Consider the following 16,820-nt stretch of genomic DNA (forward strand, 5'->3'; position numbering starts at 1 on the left):
TTAAATATTATGTGTGTACTGGGCACCTGGGTGGCTCAGTCGGTTAAGCGTCCAACTCTTGATTTCGGCTCAGATCATGATCTCATGGTTTGTGAGTTTGAGCCCGGCACCAGGTTTAGCACTTACAGTGTGGAGCCTGCTTGGGATTCTCTTTCTCTCTCTGGCCCTACCCTCTTCTCTTTCCCAGTCTCTCTCTCTGAATAAATAATCAACTTAAAAAAAGAATTTAAATATTATGTGTGCATAAAAAGGAATGAAATGTTGATACATACCACATTGATAAACTTCGAAAACATTCTGAATGAAAAGAAATTAACACAAAAAGCCCATATTACATGATTCCATTTATACAAGATGGCCAAGATGGACAAATATGTAGACAGATTGTAAATTAGTAGTATTGGAAGAAAAAATATATCAGTATGGCTGGATAATAATAAAACAGGAAAAAAAAGGGGTTAGATTAGGTTGAAGGAAAAAAAAAGGGCCTAGATCATGCAGTTCCTTAATACTGTTGATGAGGAGCAATGGGAAAGTCATTAATGGTTTTAAGGGAGAAGTTATTTATATTAAGTGTGATGAATTGGAAGTTTGGAGACAGAAGAGGTTATGTGACAAATGAGAAAAGTATTATACTTGATGCTAAAGACAGTAGTGACCTGGGATATGTTAGTAGTAAAGATGAAGTAAGCAAATGCATTTGAGAAATAATTTGGAGCTAGAAATGTTAAGATCTGTTTATGTGCAAGTTGCAGGAGAAGGAAAATAATCAAGATCACTTGATTATGAAACTTGGTAAATACTGATAAATTATCTAAGATACAGAAGGCTACTAACAGATATGGGTGGTAGAGGTGGTAATCAAATATCCATTTGAATTTATGCTTGAAATGTCTATGCAAGGGCACCTGAGCGGCTCAACCAATTAAACATCTGACTCTTGGTTTCTGCTCAGGTCATGATCTCATGGTTTATGCGTTTGAGCCTCACATCAGGCTCTGTGCTGACAGTGTGAAGTCTGCTTGTGATTTTCCCTCTGTCTGCCTCCTTCTCTGCCCCTCCTCTGCTCTCGGTCTATATATTTCTTTCTCTCAAAATAAATAAACATTAAAAAAAAAGAATTTTCTATGCAAAATCTACATGGAGGTGTTGAAAATAATGAGTAAAGACCCAGGACTGAATCTTAAACCCTTCTATACCTAAAGGTAGTTGAGAGTAGGGGGATCAATTAAGGAAAAAGAATAGAAAGAATTCAAAAGAACATCCAATGACCTCAGAGTGAAAGCAAAAACTGTTTCAAAATACAGTAGAGAAACAACTATTTTGACAGCACTTGAGTAGACTAACAAAATGATCAGACAAAATGACCTGGATATTGAAAATATGGTGATAAGCATGGAAAAAAAAATAGCATGATGAAGACAGGAAGTCCAAATGGAATTAATTGAACATTTTAAATTATAGTATTTTTAAATAGAAAATATCATTTAATTTAGATTAAATCCAATAAGTATAATCAGAAGAAAACAAACCAATCCAGGAAAAAAGTATTGTATATTATATTTGGCAGACAAAGAGCAATTGTCTGAAATTAAATATCAAATATTGGTAGTCAAGAGATTCTAAAATACTTGAAGGTGCTTGAGTCCTAAGTCCCTGGATTAGTAATAAAGATTTCCCATTAAATCTTTAATCAATTAATTGTTCAAAATCACTTACACACTTGAGATAAATTACAAAGGTTAATAATATACAGCAATTTAAAGTTACAAAGCCAAAAAATAACAGAATGAATTGCTCTTCCAAAATGTGGAGTCTTAAACTTCTTCCCCCTCAGATCTCAACAAATATTGTAGAAACAGATATCAATTATTCTTTGTGTTATTTCTTCTCAAAAAATAGATCTATAATGTGTAAAATTGACTGAGTTTATCTTCTCATTTAGACTTATTATTATTATTATTATTATTATTTCATATATTTTTAAACTACAGATATAGAGAATTAGTCATGGTCTACATATGGCCTAATACCAGCACTGGTTGGTCTGCACAACCCCTCACTTATTTTATTGATCTATTCATTCATCCCATTTTATTTCCATTCACTCCTTCCATTCCCTACTTGCAGCACAATAAACCATTCTGATGTATTTGATGAGAATCCTTTCACTTGTGTGTGTTCTTACAGAAGGTATAATTTTATTTTATGGTTTTAAATTTTAATATAAAAATAAAATGATAATGTTACATAGACTCTATTCTCTTTCTATTTTTTTTTTTTTTAGGAACCATGATTTTAAGCTCTACTCTTATTTATGACCGCTCATCTTGTGTGTTGCTTCTAAATGCCATTTATTCAAGAGTGCATCTCTACCAAAGGCTACTCATTTATTCCAGTACTGATGAGTCTCTCCATTGCCTATACAACCACCTAACCCACAAATAGAACAATAGTGAATATTCCAATACATTTTCTTTTAGGGACTGGTGTAAGATTTTATTTTGGATATTTATCTAGAAGTAATGCTGGGGTATATAACAACTATATTTAATTTTATTTATTACCACCATTCCTACCTCCAGGATATCTGCATCAGTCTACACTCAATTCAGCAAGCAATGGGGATTCTGTATCCTATATTCACATTATGAAATTTTACTTCTGACCATTCTGATGTCTATTAAAGTTTCTATAATTTATACAAAGCATTATTTTTCCTGATAGTAAGTGAAGTCTGTAAACTCAATATATATCCAGAAAAAAACCAAAACAAAACAAAACATGCTTCAGTATGGATACTAAATACCATTTAGAAGCCACATATTCAATTGGAAAAATATTCTAGTTAGCTTTAAAAAAGAATCCAAAACATAGATAATAATTTATTGAGCACTTAAAATGAGTCAGACATTATTTTATATGCTGGGAAACAGTAGTGATAAAAACAATCAAGTCAAATAAACAGACCAACCAAACCGAACAAAAACTTGTCATGAACCTTTTAACAATAAGCATTTATATTGCTCATGAGTCTATGCATCATCTGGGTAGTTTTTCCAATTTTGGCTGGACTCCCCCATGTATCTGCATCTGGCTGTGGATCAAGTAAGCAACTCTGGTAAATTTGTCTGGGGTTTTTGTTTTTGTGTTCCACACATTTGGGGCTTGGCTGACTATAGCCTGGTCTAGAAGGTCCTGGCTGGGACAAACAGGTTCTTCTCCAAATGGTCTCTTATTTTCCATCAGCCCAGATTAATTTCTTCCCATAAGGGAGGCAGGTACGCATGAGAGATAATAGAAATGGGCAAGGCACTTATGGCATAGCCCCACAAATTGCACACCATCACTCCATACATATTTTATGAAGCTAAAGAAAACCACAGGAACAGTCCAGATACAAGGCATGGATAAACAGGTTTTACTTTTTAAAGAGAGAAGCTGCAAGGTCACATTGCAAAAAGCATGGATACAGGGTTGAATGGAAAGTTGCTATTATTTTGCAATCAAAACACACACAAACACAGCATATGTTTAATATATATGAAGAGCCATGGTTTGTGCTATGGAGAGCAGTAAGAAAAGAGTTCAACAGGATAATAGAGGCCTAATGGCACAGAACTTGTGGGCTACTGTAATACATTAGGCTTTTAATTAGAGTAAAAAGGAAAACTCCTGTAAGATTTTGAACAGAAGGGTGATGTCCACATTGGAATGAGGAAGCAATTAAAATCGCAAACTTGGAGTTCAAATGAGAGGTCTGAACTGGGAATAGACATATAATATAATCTGCTAAAATTATAAATTCTATTTTTTCATTTATATTAAATATAAATTTAATGGATTTCCTTGAATTTTGTTTATACCATTATAATAGGTCAGCAAATAATACTGATTTCTGGTTTGTGAGATCTATGTGAGAAAGCTGTATCATTTACAAATTTGATAAACATGGTTTCTACATCTACACCCAAGTTTACCATATAGGAGATGAGCTCAATTGTTTGCTTTCCCTTTCCATACATCAGTGGCTATTAGAAACCAATACATTTTAGTTTTGGTCCCTTTTTGCTGTGTTATCATATAGTTAATTTGAGTGTTGCCTTCCTTTGCATTTTGGTATTTCCATGACTCTCCTTCAGGACGGGACTACTTTTCACCTACATAGTTGTTAAAGACAACAACCAATGAAGTGTTTTACATTTAGTAAAAGGAGACATATGTATAAATTATTAAGTAAATGTGTACAATTGGGAGCAGTCAATGTAGAACTAAAAAAAACAAAACAAAACAAACAAATATGGCTTCCTTCCAACAGAAAAGGTATGTGCTGTGGTGTTTCTATATTTCTAGAAAGCTAACACAATCAGTCCAACTATGAGAAATTCCAATTAAATAGACATCTGTTGAAAACACAACAGAACAGCACGCAATCTGTTTCAAACGTGTTTGCATAATGTGGCTGACAGACAGTTTAATAAAACAAACAATAGAGGTAATAAGGTTAGCACTTACTGACAATTAAGTATGAGTAGTTGATATCTGTAAGGAAAGGCAATTCAGAAAATCAATGATAAGCAAGAAGATAATAGGGATTTAAAGCAGAATTTTAAGCAAAAAACACAGAAAATAATAATGAACTTCAGGAAAATATAGCATTCTGTTAATAATAAGAAGAAAGATACATTTAATACATGCTATGAGAATTATAAAAACAAATCAATATGATTATTAAAAATAGACAAAGATAATAAAGGTACTCTAGAAATAATATACACACATAAAAGAATAGATATGTATGTGTGCATATAATGAAGGCAAATCCCTTCTTCTGCTCCTGTTTTATGTTTTACCTATTTCACATTCTCATCAGTCCCCAGGAAAACGTATCTCTTTAAGATGTCCAACTCCTCCTCCATGAAACTGGATAGTTTTTATTGTAAAGTTTTTTCATGATTTATATTTAAATTTTCTGATCTGTTTTGCTTTTTACTAACATGGACATTTTAAACGCTAGCATTCTACTTTCTCCCTTTGTTGATGACATTTATTTCCTTTCTCATCACCAATTTAATTTGACCTGTCATTCTCCACCATTTAAAACCTCTACTTTATCGTCAGAATCTTCCTTTTTGCAGACTAAATTCCTTTATTTGAGGATATCTCCTTTAAAATATCTACTGACATAAAGAACTCTCAATGTACCATTAGTACACAGATCACAAACTGGCAAGTAGTAGTTTGAAACAAGGGTGCTTATGGGTTGGATTCATCTATATAATTTTCCTATTTTATTAAAGCAAATATATAAAGACTGATAGATTTCCTGTGTTAATAACAAATGTGACAGTACTTGGAGAAAATACTGACATAACAAATGTAATCTAGTCTGACTTCAGTTTTTAATATTTGGGTGCTATATATTTTCAGGCTTCACTCTCTCTTCACTTCCTGGCCTACGTTTGCACAGGCTGGGAACAACGTCTATGTGCTCCCTCATCTGGTGTGAGGTTCAAATCTCAGAAACAACTGGGACACGTGTGCCCACAACTAGAAATGTGGTGTCCAGCCCCACACCCTCACTATGATAAAAACCCCAAGCCAGTCTCCTTTCAGACTCTCACAAACCATTTCAGACTCACTCAGGAGGCTTACTCTGCTCTCCCCCAAAACTCTTATTATGCTAGTAATAAACTTTTCTATTCCTTTCTGTGTGTGTCTGCAGCATCATTTTATGACATACAAACCAGATTTTGAGTGGGTTCCACCCTGCCTCTGCAGAATGTTCTAAGGAGCAAGGATCTGCGGAAACTAGGACAACGCTCCCTCAGTATGATATTTGCATGGGCGCTCTGATGCTTCTCATTTATTCCTCACGTGCTGATCTCAATGGACATTTAATTTTGCAGCCGACTACCTTAAAACACATGGTAGGTAACTTTTTATATTTTTATATATTGAAATTTATTGATTGAAAAAGATCTATGAATTTTCTAATGATATCAAATGGAACCACAATCATTAACCAAAAAGTACTGTGTGGGGAAAAAGGATGTGGTAGTTATAAAAATGAAGAGAAGTTTGTTCCCTAAAAAGATAATGATGTGATTGGTATTTTTCTTTTGGAAAAACTTTGAGGGCTCTAGCTTATTTTTTTCTTTTAATTCTAAAACCTAGCTTACGGACAAAGGCCCGGTTTAGATGTTATATAACATTTTAATTTGTAATAGCATTTCAATTGTGCTAAAGGACTAGGAACTGTTCCAGAGAAGCAGATAAATGCAAAGTCAGGAGAGACTAACCAATATTCTAGTATCTTGAAGTGGTTAAGAAAAGCAAAATATTTTTCATAATTACCTCATTATTTAGCAATTGGAGACATTTGCTCTTTGTGAATTGTGATGTACTTATTTTATCCCTTGACAGAAATGGAATAAAAAGTAATTACAGTGCAAAAAACATTTGTATAAGAACAGAATGAAATATGGAACCGATAAAAAAAATCCTGGGTTATTTTGAGAATGAGTCAATGAATTAATACATATAAAAGGCACAGAATAGTACCTGGCCCATAATAAACACCCAATGTTGCCTAATATTATTGGTGCTGTTATTGTTGTTATTGTAAAAGTAAGGGAACAGGTATCAGACACCTATTGCTACAGTCATATTGTTCAGTTAGATTTCAGTTGTGGGGAATGTCTTGCACATTTTCTGAATTTGTATTTCTTTATCTACGATACATATTTATTTAAGTGGATGGGGGAATTAAAGTGGACTAACAATTCTAGTTCAATTCTTTTTTATTTAATTGCTTACCAACAAAATAGTTCTTATAATAACTATCAATTGCTTGTTAACTCTCACCCTTCTTCCGTTTTTCCCCTTTAATTAAAGTGCATCTCTAATTCTTAAATGATAAGATTGGTTTTGATAATTTTGCTGGAATTCCCAGTTTGAAGGTATTTAGAAAATAATACAAAGAAATATTCAGTGCCAGCTACTGACCTTGTGTCATCAGTGTCCAGATTAAGAATCCCTGCTCTTTTTTTTAAATTTTTATTTTCAGTTTCTTTGTTTGTTTGTTTGTTTGTTTTTTTGCTTATTTTTAAATTCTACATATTAGTGAGAGTATTCAGTATTTATCTTTCTGATTTATTTCACTTAGCATAATACCCTCAAGATCCATCCATGTTCTAGCAAATGGCAGGATTTCCTTCCATTTTATAGCTGAATAGTATTCCATTTGTAAATCCTCGCTCTTAAATGCCTCAGAATCCAGGGGCACCTGGGTGGCTCAGTCAGTTGAGCATCTAGCTTCAACTCAGCTCGTGAGTTCGAACCCTGCGTCAGGCTCTGTGCTGACAGCTCGGAGCCTGCTTCGGATTCTGTGCTTCCCTCTCTCTCTGCCCCAACCCACTCGCATTCTGTCTCTGTGTCTCTCAAAAATAAATAAACATTAAAAAATTTCTTTTAAATGCCTTGGAATCTGGTGTATTATTATAACTAATATTTATTAATTCATTTTTAATTCAAGGGTTATTTTCGGGAGATTCAAGCTGTTCCACTTGGCATGAATCTAAGCATAGCCCCTGTGTTTTTTATCCTTCCAGTTATATTCCTGTCCTCAAAAGAGAAAATTCAGTAAATAGATGTGCATACCGTTTCCTACTTTCTGTATTTCTAATAGAAACTCAATGTCTCGTACAATAGGATTTTCCACCAGGATGACACAACATCCCATTGAATAGTTTACTGTTTTATTTATGAGACAGTAAATGAAATTACAAAGATAACTCTTTGTGTTTTATTTATGAGACAATAAATGAAATTACAAAGATAACTATTTGTCTTTGAAGAGTTTCCCATATTTTTTTTTCTCATCAGTTGAGATCATTTCAAAAAGCACAATTAGGTTAAGATACCTTGTAGTTGTAGGTCAAATATTTAGCAAATTCATAAATAAATTTGTGTAAGTGAATTCTAATCACTGAAAGCAAGTAAAGTAACTAGCAGTATGCAAAAGCCTAGATTATATAAAGGCTTATGGGAAATGATTACATGTGTCATGTCTGAATGTTTGTGTCCCCTCCCCCCCACATTCGTATATTAAAGCCCACAAGGTGATGGTGTTTGAAAGTAGGGCGAGGCCCCCATGATGGAAGCAGTGTACTGATAAAGGGAGAAAGAGGGGACACAGTGTGTTCTCTTCCTAACACGTAAAGTTGCAGCAAGAAGGCAGCTGTCTACAAGTCAGGAATAAGTCCCTCACGGGAGGAGGCAAATTGGCTAGCACTTTGGTCTTGGACTTCCTGGAAGTCTGCAGAACTGTGAGAAATAAATTCCCGTTTAACCCATCCATTATGCTGCACTTTATTATAGCAGCCAGAGTTGAGAAATACCATACGGCAGGAGTTAATAACTCAAAAAGTAATTAAATACAATGTAGTTTTAATATATATTAATGTCATAAATGAAAATGTGATGTTTTAATGTCTCAATAATAAAAAAAATCAAAAAGAACAGAAAAAAGGATATACACCACAATTTTACAAGACACAAAGTGAAAACCGCTAGCGTGTATTGTGGTATTTTACAATTAGTCTGTCAAAAGCAAAATATAGGTATCAGTTATTTCTAGGCTAGAATTAGACTCAGGAATAGCCAGAATATGTGAACTTTTCTTGAATAACTCTTTCAAAATGAATAAATATTTTGTTTAATATTATATATATTCTTTTATTACCCTAGTTTTCTGATTATAAAGTATACTATTGTAGCTAACTTAAACAACATCGAAATATAAAAAGAGAAATAAGTTACTATATTTTCTATATTTTTTAATTCTCTGAGACACATACACTCTTAATAAATTCAAATTATATTTAATGTTTATATGAGTATGAAAATGTCAAAATTATTTTGAAAAATTTAAATGGCATTAAAATTTTTTATTTCATTATCTTAATTTCATATTCTCTTTTGAATATTGAAAATAGGTTTAAGATAAATACAGTACCTTATAGTTTCTAGTACTTGTATTTTTTTTTTATTTTTTTAATGCTTACTTATTTTTGAGAATGAGAGAGAGGGGGGGGATAAAGGATCTGAAGCAGGCTCTCTGATGACAGCACAGAGCCCGATGTGGGTCTTGAACGCACAAACCATGAGATCATGACCTAAGCCAAAGTTGGATGCTCTACCAACTGAGACACCCAGGTGCCCCTTTACTACTTCTGTTAACTATGTACTCCTGTTCTTGCCCATCTCTACCAGAAGACAGGAGATATTGTTGGTAGGTTTTTGGTAAATTAAATTTTTTTCTCATATAAAAAAATAAATGACATTTCCTTGCATATATATAACAAGTTTTTCCAGTTAACTTGTGTGTATGTTAAAATTTTCTTTGTAGTATAGTCTTTATGATTTCTAAATGTTGACTTGTAATGGGAAAATCTATTTTCTCAAAGGCTTTCTGAGCTTGCTTTTGATTTGATGGTTTTATTGATTTGAGATCAACGTAAATGTTTGGTATATAATTTACTTTTTGATGGCAATGTATTTTAAACATAAAGATATTATATGTTCCCTAGAAATTTAGAAAGTACAAAAAAGATTAACCTCCTAGTAAGCCTAAATAAAAGAGTATCTCTCTTAAGTTATTTTTTCATTACTGTGAAAGAATAGACTATTCTGTAATAATCTTTTAGAATCTGAAGATTTTTTTACTTAATATATTGCATTAGAAATTTGAGAGATTCTTTACTACTTAATTTGTAAAAGTGTTATATTAGCTCATTGTATTAGTATTTTATAATATATTAGGTCTTTGTTTTTTATTTTTATTTCTTTATTTTTTAATGTTTATTTTTCAGAGTGAGAGAGAACACAAAGTGGGGACGGGCAAGAAGAGAGGGGGACAGAGCATCTGAAGTGGGCTCTGTGCTGAGAACTGACAATGTGGGACTGGAACTCATGAACTGTGAGATCATTACCTGAGCCAAAGCTGGACACTAAACTGACTGAGCCACCCAGACGCCCCAGGTCTTTGTTTTTTAAATGATCACTATTACAGATAAAAGTAGAAAAATTATACCTTTAAGAAATCATGCTTCAATAGTATGCTTAAAAATAAATTCCTAAAACTATAATTTTTTAATAGAAAAGTGGAAAGCCTCCTAAAAATTTTAAAGTATGTTGGAGAGCCTCAGTGGCTCAATTAGTTAGGCCTCCGACTTGGTTTCAGCTCAGGTCATGATCTCACAGTTGGTCGGATTGAGCGTGTCACATTGGTCTCCGTGTTGATTGTGAGGATCCTGCGTGGCATTCTCTCTCGTCCCCTCCCTCTGTCCACTCCACACACTCTTTTATCTAAAAAAAAAAAAATTAATATATGTTAGTAAACACATCGCAGTTTATAGTTCTACCAAGAGTCTGGAAATTTGGTCCCTTCAGCCACTTCTTTTATTTATATTACAGGGACCACATTTTTCACCTTTATTTTCTCAATATACTTGAAATATATAAATCTCATTCTGACTTCTAATGTTAATTGCTTTTTATCTTATATTTACTTTATTTTTTTTTTTTTTTTTATTTTTTTTTTATTTATTTATTTTTTTTTTTTATTTTTTAAATTTTTTTTTTTCAACGTTTTTTATTTATTTTTGGACAGAGAGAGACAGAGCATGAACGGGGGAGGGGCAGAGAGAGAGGGAGACACAGAATCGGAAACAGGCTCCAGGCTCCGAGCCATCAGCCCAGAGCCCGACGCGGGGCTCGAACTCACGGACCGCGAGATCGTGACCTGGCTGAAGTCGGACGCTTAACCGACTGCGCCACCCAGGCGCCCCATCTTATATTTACTTTAATACCAATGGTAACCACAATATAATAAATATAAAACCTGACATATAGTTTATTTCTTCTTCTTGGCCAGTTTTCTCATCTTGCCACGGAGAAGCAACTTACTATTCCTAAAAAATACATTATATCTCTTGTTTTACTATTATATTCCACTTTTACCTTTTATGAAATAATTATTAAGCAATTTTAAATATTTATTATTAAATCTCACCATAATGCTAAAATAATAAAAACTGAAATCACAAGTTCTATATGAAATCCTAATACATAAATTTTTTTTCAATATATGAAGTTTATTGTCAAATTGGTATCCATACAACACCCAGTGCTCATCCCAAAAGATGCCCTCCTCAATACCCATCACCCACCCTCCCCTTCCTCCCACCCCCCATCAACCCTCAGTTTGTTCTCAGTTTTTAAGAGTCTCTTATGCTTTGGCTCTCTTCCACTCTAACCTCTTTTTTTTTTTCCTTCCCCTCCCCCATGGGTTTCTGTTAACTTTTTCAGGATCCACATAAGAGTGAAAACATACGGTATCTGTCTTTCTCTGTATGTCTTATTTCACTTAGCATCACACTCTCCAGTTCCATCCACATTGCTACAAAAGGCCATATTTCATTCTTTCTCATTGCCACGTAGTATTCCATTGTGTATTTAAACCACAATTTCTTTATCCATTCATCAGTTGATGGACATTTAGGCTCTTTCCATAATTTGGCTATTGTTGAGAGTGCTGCTATAAACATTGGGGTACAAGTGTCCCTATGCATCAGTACTCCTGTATCCCTTGGGTAAATTCCTAGCAGTGCTATTGCTGGGTCAAGGGTGGGTCTATTTTTAATTTTTTGAGGAACCTCCACACTGTTTTCCAGAGTGGCTGCACCAATTTGCATTCCCACCAACAGTGCAAGAGGGTTCCCATTTCTCCACATCCTCTCCAGCATCTATAGTCTCCTGATTAGTTCATTTTGGCCACTCTGATTGGCGTGAGGTGATATCTGAGTATGATTTTGATTTGTATTTCCCTGATGAGGAGCGACGTTGAGCATCTTTTCATGTGCCTGTTGGCCATCCGGATGTCTTCTTTAGAGAAGTGTCTATTCATGTCTTCTGCCCATTTCTTCACTGGATTATTTGTTTTTCGGGTATGGAGTTTGGTGAGCTCTTTATAGATTTTGGATACTAGCCCTTTGTCCGATATGTCATTTGCAAATATCTTTTCCCATTCCATTGGTTGCCTTTTAGTTTTGTTGATTGTTTCCTTTGCAGTGCAGAAGATTTTTATCTTGATGAGGTCCCAATTGTTCATTTTTGCTTTTAATTCCCTTGCCTTTTGGGATGTGTCAAGTAAGAAATTGCTGTGGCTGAGGTCAGAGAGGTCTTTTCCTGTTTTCTCCTCTAGGGTTTTGATGGTTTCCTGCTTCACCTTCAGGTCCTTTATCCATTTTGAGTTTATTTTTGTGAATGGTGTGAGAAAGTGGTCTAGTTTCAACCTTCTACATGTTTCTGTGAGTTCTCCCAGCACCACTTGTTAAAGAGACTGTCTTTTTTCCATTGGATATTCTTTCCTGCTTTGTCAAAGATTAGTCAGCCATACTTTTGTGAGTCTAGTTCTGGGGTTTCTATTCTATTCCATTGGTCTATGTGTCTGTTTTTGTGCCAATACCATGCTGTCTTGATGATTACAGCTTTGTAGTAGAGGCTAAAGTCTGGGATTGTGATGCCTCCTGCTTTGGTCTTCTTCAAAATTACTTTGGCTATTCAGGGCCTTTTGTGGTTCCATATGAATTTTAGGATTGCTTGTTCTAGCTTCGAAAAGAATGCTGGTGCAATTTTGATTGGAATTGCATTGAATGTGTAGATAGCTTTGGGTAGTATTGACATTTTGACAATATTTATTCTTCCAACCCATGAGCACGGAATGTTTTTCCATTTCTTTATATCTTCTTCAATTTCCTTCATAAGGTTTCTATAGTTTTCAGCATACAGATCTAGTACATCTTTGGTTAGATTTATTCCTAGGTATTTTATGCTTCTTGGTGCAATTGTGAATGGGATCAGTTCCTTTATTTGTCTTTCTGTTGCTTCATTGTTAGTGTATAAGAATGCAACTGATTTCTGTATGTTGATTTTGTATCCTGCAACTTTGCTGAATTCATGTATCAGTTCTAGCAGAGTTTTGGTGGACTCTATCAGATTTTCCATGTATAGTATCATGTCATCTGCAAAAAGTGAAAACTTGACTTCATCTTTGCCAATTTTGATGCCTTTGATTTCCTTTTGTTGTCTGATTGCTGATGCTAGAACTTCCAACACTATGTTAAACAACAGCAGTGAGAGTGGACATGCCTGTCGTGTTCCTGATCTCAGGGAAAAAGCTGTCAGTTTTTCCCCATTGAGAATGATGTTAGCTGTGGGCTTTTCATAAATGGCTTTTATGATCTTTAAGTATGTTCCTTCTATCCCAACTTTCTCGAGGGTTTTTATTAAGAAAGGATGCTGAGTTTTGTCAAATGCTTTTTCTGCATCAATTGGCAGGATTATATGGTTCTTATCTTTTCTTTTATTAATGTGATGTATCACATTGATCGATTTGCGAATGTTGAACCAGCCCTGCATCCCAGGAATGAATCCCACTTGATCATGGTGAATAATTCTTTTTATATGCTGTTGAATTCGATTTGCTAGTATCTTATTGAGAATTTTTGCATCCATAATCATCAGGGATATTGGCCTGTAGTTCTCTTTTTTTACTGGGTCTCTGTCTGGTTTAGGAATCAAAGTAATACTGGCTTCATTGAATGAGTCTGGAAGTTTTCCTTCCCTTTTTATTTTTTGGAATAGCTTGAGAAGGATAGGTATTATCTCTGCTTTAAAGGTCTGTAGAACTCCCCTGGGAAACCATCTGGTCCTGGATTCTTATTTGTTGGGAGATTTTTGATAACTGATTCAATTTCCTTGCTGGTTGTGGGTCTGTTCAAGCCTTCTATTTCCTCCTGATTGAGTTTTGGAAGTGTGTGGGTGTTTAGGAATTTGTTCATTTCTTCCAGGTTGTCCAGTTTGTTGGCATATAGTTTTTCATAGTATTCCCTGATAATTGCTTGTATGTCTGAGGGATTGGTTGTAATAATTCCATTTTCATTCATGAATTTATCTAGTTGGGTCAACTCCCTTTTCTTTTTGAGAAGCCTGGCTAGAGGTTTGTCAGTTTTGTTTATTTTTTTCAAAAAAATCAACTCTTGGTTTCGTTGATCTGCTCTACAGTTTTTTAGATTCTATATTGTTTATTTCTGCTCTAATCTTTATTATTTCTCTTCTGCTGTTGGGTTTAGGGTGTCTTTGCTGTTTTGCTTCTATTTCCTTTAGGTGTGCTGTTAGATTTTGTATTTGGGATTTTTCTTGTTTCTTGAGATAGGCCTGGATTACAATGTATTTTCCTCTCAGGACTGCCTTCGCTGCATCCCAAAGCGTTTGGATTGTTGTATTTTCATTTTTGTTTGTTTCTATATTTTTTTAAATTTCTTCTCTAATTGCCTGGTTGGCCCATTCATTCTTTAGTAGGGTGTTCTTTAACCTCCCTGCTTTTGGAGGTTTTCCAGACTTTGTCTTGTCGTTGATTTCAAACTTCATAGCATTGTGGTCTGATAGTATGCATGATATGATCTCAATTCTTGTATACTTATGAAGGGCTGTTTTGTGACCCAGTATGTGATCTATCTTGGAGAATGTTCCATGTGCACTTGAGAAGAAAGTATATTCTGTTGCTTTGGGATGCAGAGTTCTAAATGTATCTGTCTAGTCCATCTGATCCAATGTATATCATTCAGAGCCCTTTTTGCTTTATTGACATTGTGTCTAGATGATCTATCCATTTCTGTAAGAGGAGTGTTAAATTCCCCTGCAATTACCACATTCTTATCAATAAGGTTGCTTATGTTTGTGAGTAATTGTTTTATATATTTGGGGGCTTCCGTATTCGGTGCATAGACTTTTATAATTGTCAGCTCTTCCTAATGGATAGACCCTGTAATTATTATATAATGCCCTTCTTCATCTCTTGTTACAGCCTTTAATTTAAAGTCTAGTTTGTCTGATATAAGTCAATTTACATTCAGCATTATTATAGAAAGATGTGAGTTTAGAGTCATTGTTATGTCTGTTGGTTTCATGCTTGTAGCGATGTCTCTGGTACCTTGTCTCACAGGATCCCCCTTAGGATCTCTTGTAGGGCTGGTTTAGTGGTGATGAATTCCTTCATTTTTGTTTGTTTGGGAAGACCTTTATCTCTCCTTCTATTCTAAATGACAGACTTGCTGGATAAAGGATTCTCGGCTGCATATTTTTTCTGTTTAGCACACTGAAGATATCGTGCCAATCCTTTCTGGCCTGCCAAGTTTCAAAAGAGAGATCAGTCACGAGTCTTATAGGTCTCCCTTTATATGTTAGAGCACGTTTATCCCTTGATGCTTTCAGAATTTTCTCTTTATCCTTGTAGTTTGCCAGTTTCACTATGATATGTCGTGCAGAAGATCGATTCAAGTTACGTCTGAAGGGAGTTCTCTGTGCCTCTTGGCTTTCAGTGCCTTTTTCCTTCCCCAGATCAGGGAAGTTCTCAGCTATTATTTCTTCAAGTACCCCTTCAGCACCTTTCCCTCTCTCTTCCTCCTCTGAATACCAATTATGCGTAGATTATTTCTTTTTAGTGCATCACTTAGTTCTCTAATTTTCCCTTCATACTCCTGGATTTTTTTTTATCTCTCTTTTTCTCAACTTCCTCTTTTTCCACAATTTTATCTTCCAGTTCACCTATTCTCTCCTCTGCCTCTTCAATCCAAGCTGTGGTTGTCTCCATTTTATTTTGTAGCTCATTGATAGCAATTTTTAGCTCCTCCTGACTATTCCTTAGTCCCTTGATCTCTGTATCAATAGATTGTCTGCTGTCCTTTATACTGTTTTCAAGCCCAACGATTAATTTTATGACTATCATTCTAAATTCATTTTCTGTTATATTGTTTAAATCATTTTTGATCAGTTCGTTAGCTGTCATTATTTCCTGGAGATTCTTTTGAGGGGAATTCTTCCATTTTGTCATTTTGGATAGTCCCTGGAGTGGTGTGGAACTGTGGGGCATTTCCCCTGTGCTGTCTTGAATAACTTGCATTGGTGGGCGGGGCCACAGTCAGACTGTTGTGTACCTTCTCTTCCCTTCTCCTAGGGGCTGATTCACTGTGGGGTGGTGTGGCCTGTCTGGGCTACTTGCACACTTCCAGGCTTGTGGTGCTGGGGATCTGGCATATTAGCTGGGGTGGATTGGCAAGGTGCAGGGGCGGGAGGGGCAGGCCTAGCTCACTTTTCCTTTGGAGGTCTGCTTTGGGAGGGGCCCTGAGGCAGTGGGAGGGAGTCAGACCTGCCGCCAGAGGGATGGATCCTCAGAAGCACAGCCTTGGGTGTTTGCATGGTGCAAGCAAGTTCACTGGCGGGAACTGGTTCCCTTTGGGATTTTGGCTGGGGGATGCGTGAGGGAGAAGGCGCTGGTGAGCGCCTTTGTTCCCTGCCAAGCTGTGCTCTGTCGTCCGGGGCTCAACAACTCTCCCTCCCATTGTCCTCCAGCCTTCCCGCTGTCAGAGCAGATCTGTTACCTTATAACCTTCCAGATGTCAAGTCCCACTTGCTGTCTGAACACACTCCGTTCGGCCCCTCTGCTTTTGCCAGCCAGACTTGGGGGCTCTGCTTTGCTGACAGGCTGCCCCTCCGCCCTGACTCCCTCCTGCCAGTGAATGTATCACGCACAGCCTCTCCACCCTTCCTACCCTCTTCCGTGGGCCTCTTGTCTACACTTGGCTCAGGAGGACCCATTCTGCTAGTCTTCTGGTGTTTTTCTGGCTTATTTAGGCAGGTGTGGGTGGAATCTAAGTGATCAGCAGGACGCAGTGAGGCAAGCGTCCTCCTATGCC

At 35.8% G+C, this 16,820-nt stretch overlaps 1 long non-coding RNA gene across 3 annotated transcripts in view; it reads left to right on the forward strand.

Moving 5' to 3' along the window:
• The first annotated feature begins 5,696 nt into the window (after positions 1 to 5,696).
• The window catches only part of LOC131483694 (uncharacterized), a 103,931-nt gene continuing 92,807 nt past the window's right edge, over positions 5,697 to 16,820 (forward strand). For all 3 annotated transcript variants that reach the window (XR_009247883.1, XR_009247881.1, XR_009247882.1), the window contains exon 1: positions 5,697 to 5,930. This is a non-coding gene — a long non-coding RNA (uncharacterized LOC131483694). The remainder of the gene's footprint in view (positions 5,931 to 16,820) is intronic.

Source organism: Neofelis nebulosa, chromosome 1, assembly GCF_028018385.1.
Source record: "Neofelis nebulosa isolate mNeoNeb1 chromosome 1, mNeoNeb1.pri, whole genome shotgun sequence".
Taxonomy (NCBI): domain Eukaryota; kingdom Metazoa; phylum Chordata; class Mammalia; order Carnivora; family Felidae; genus Neofelis; species Neofelis nebulosa.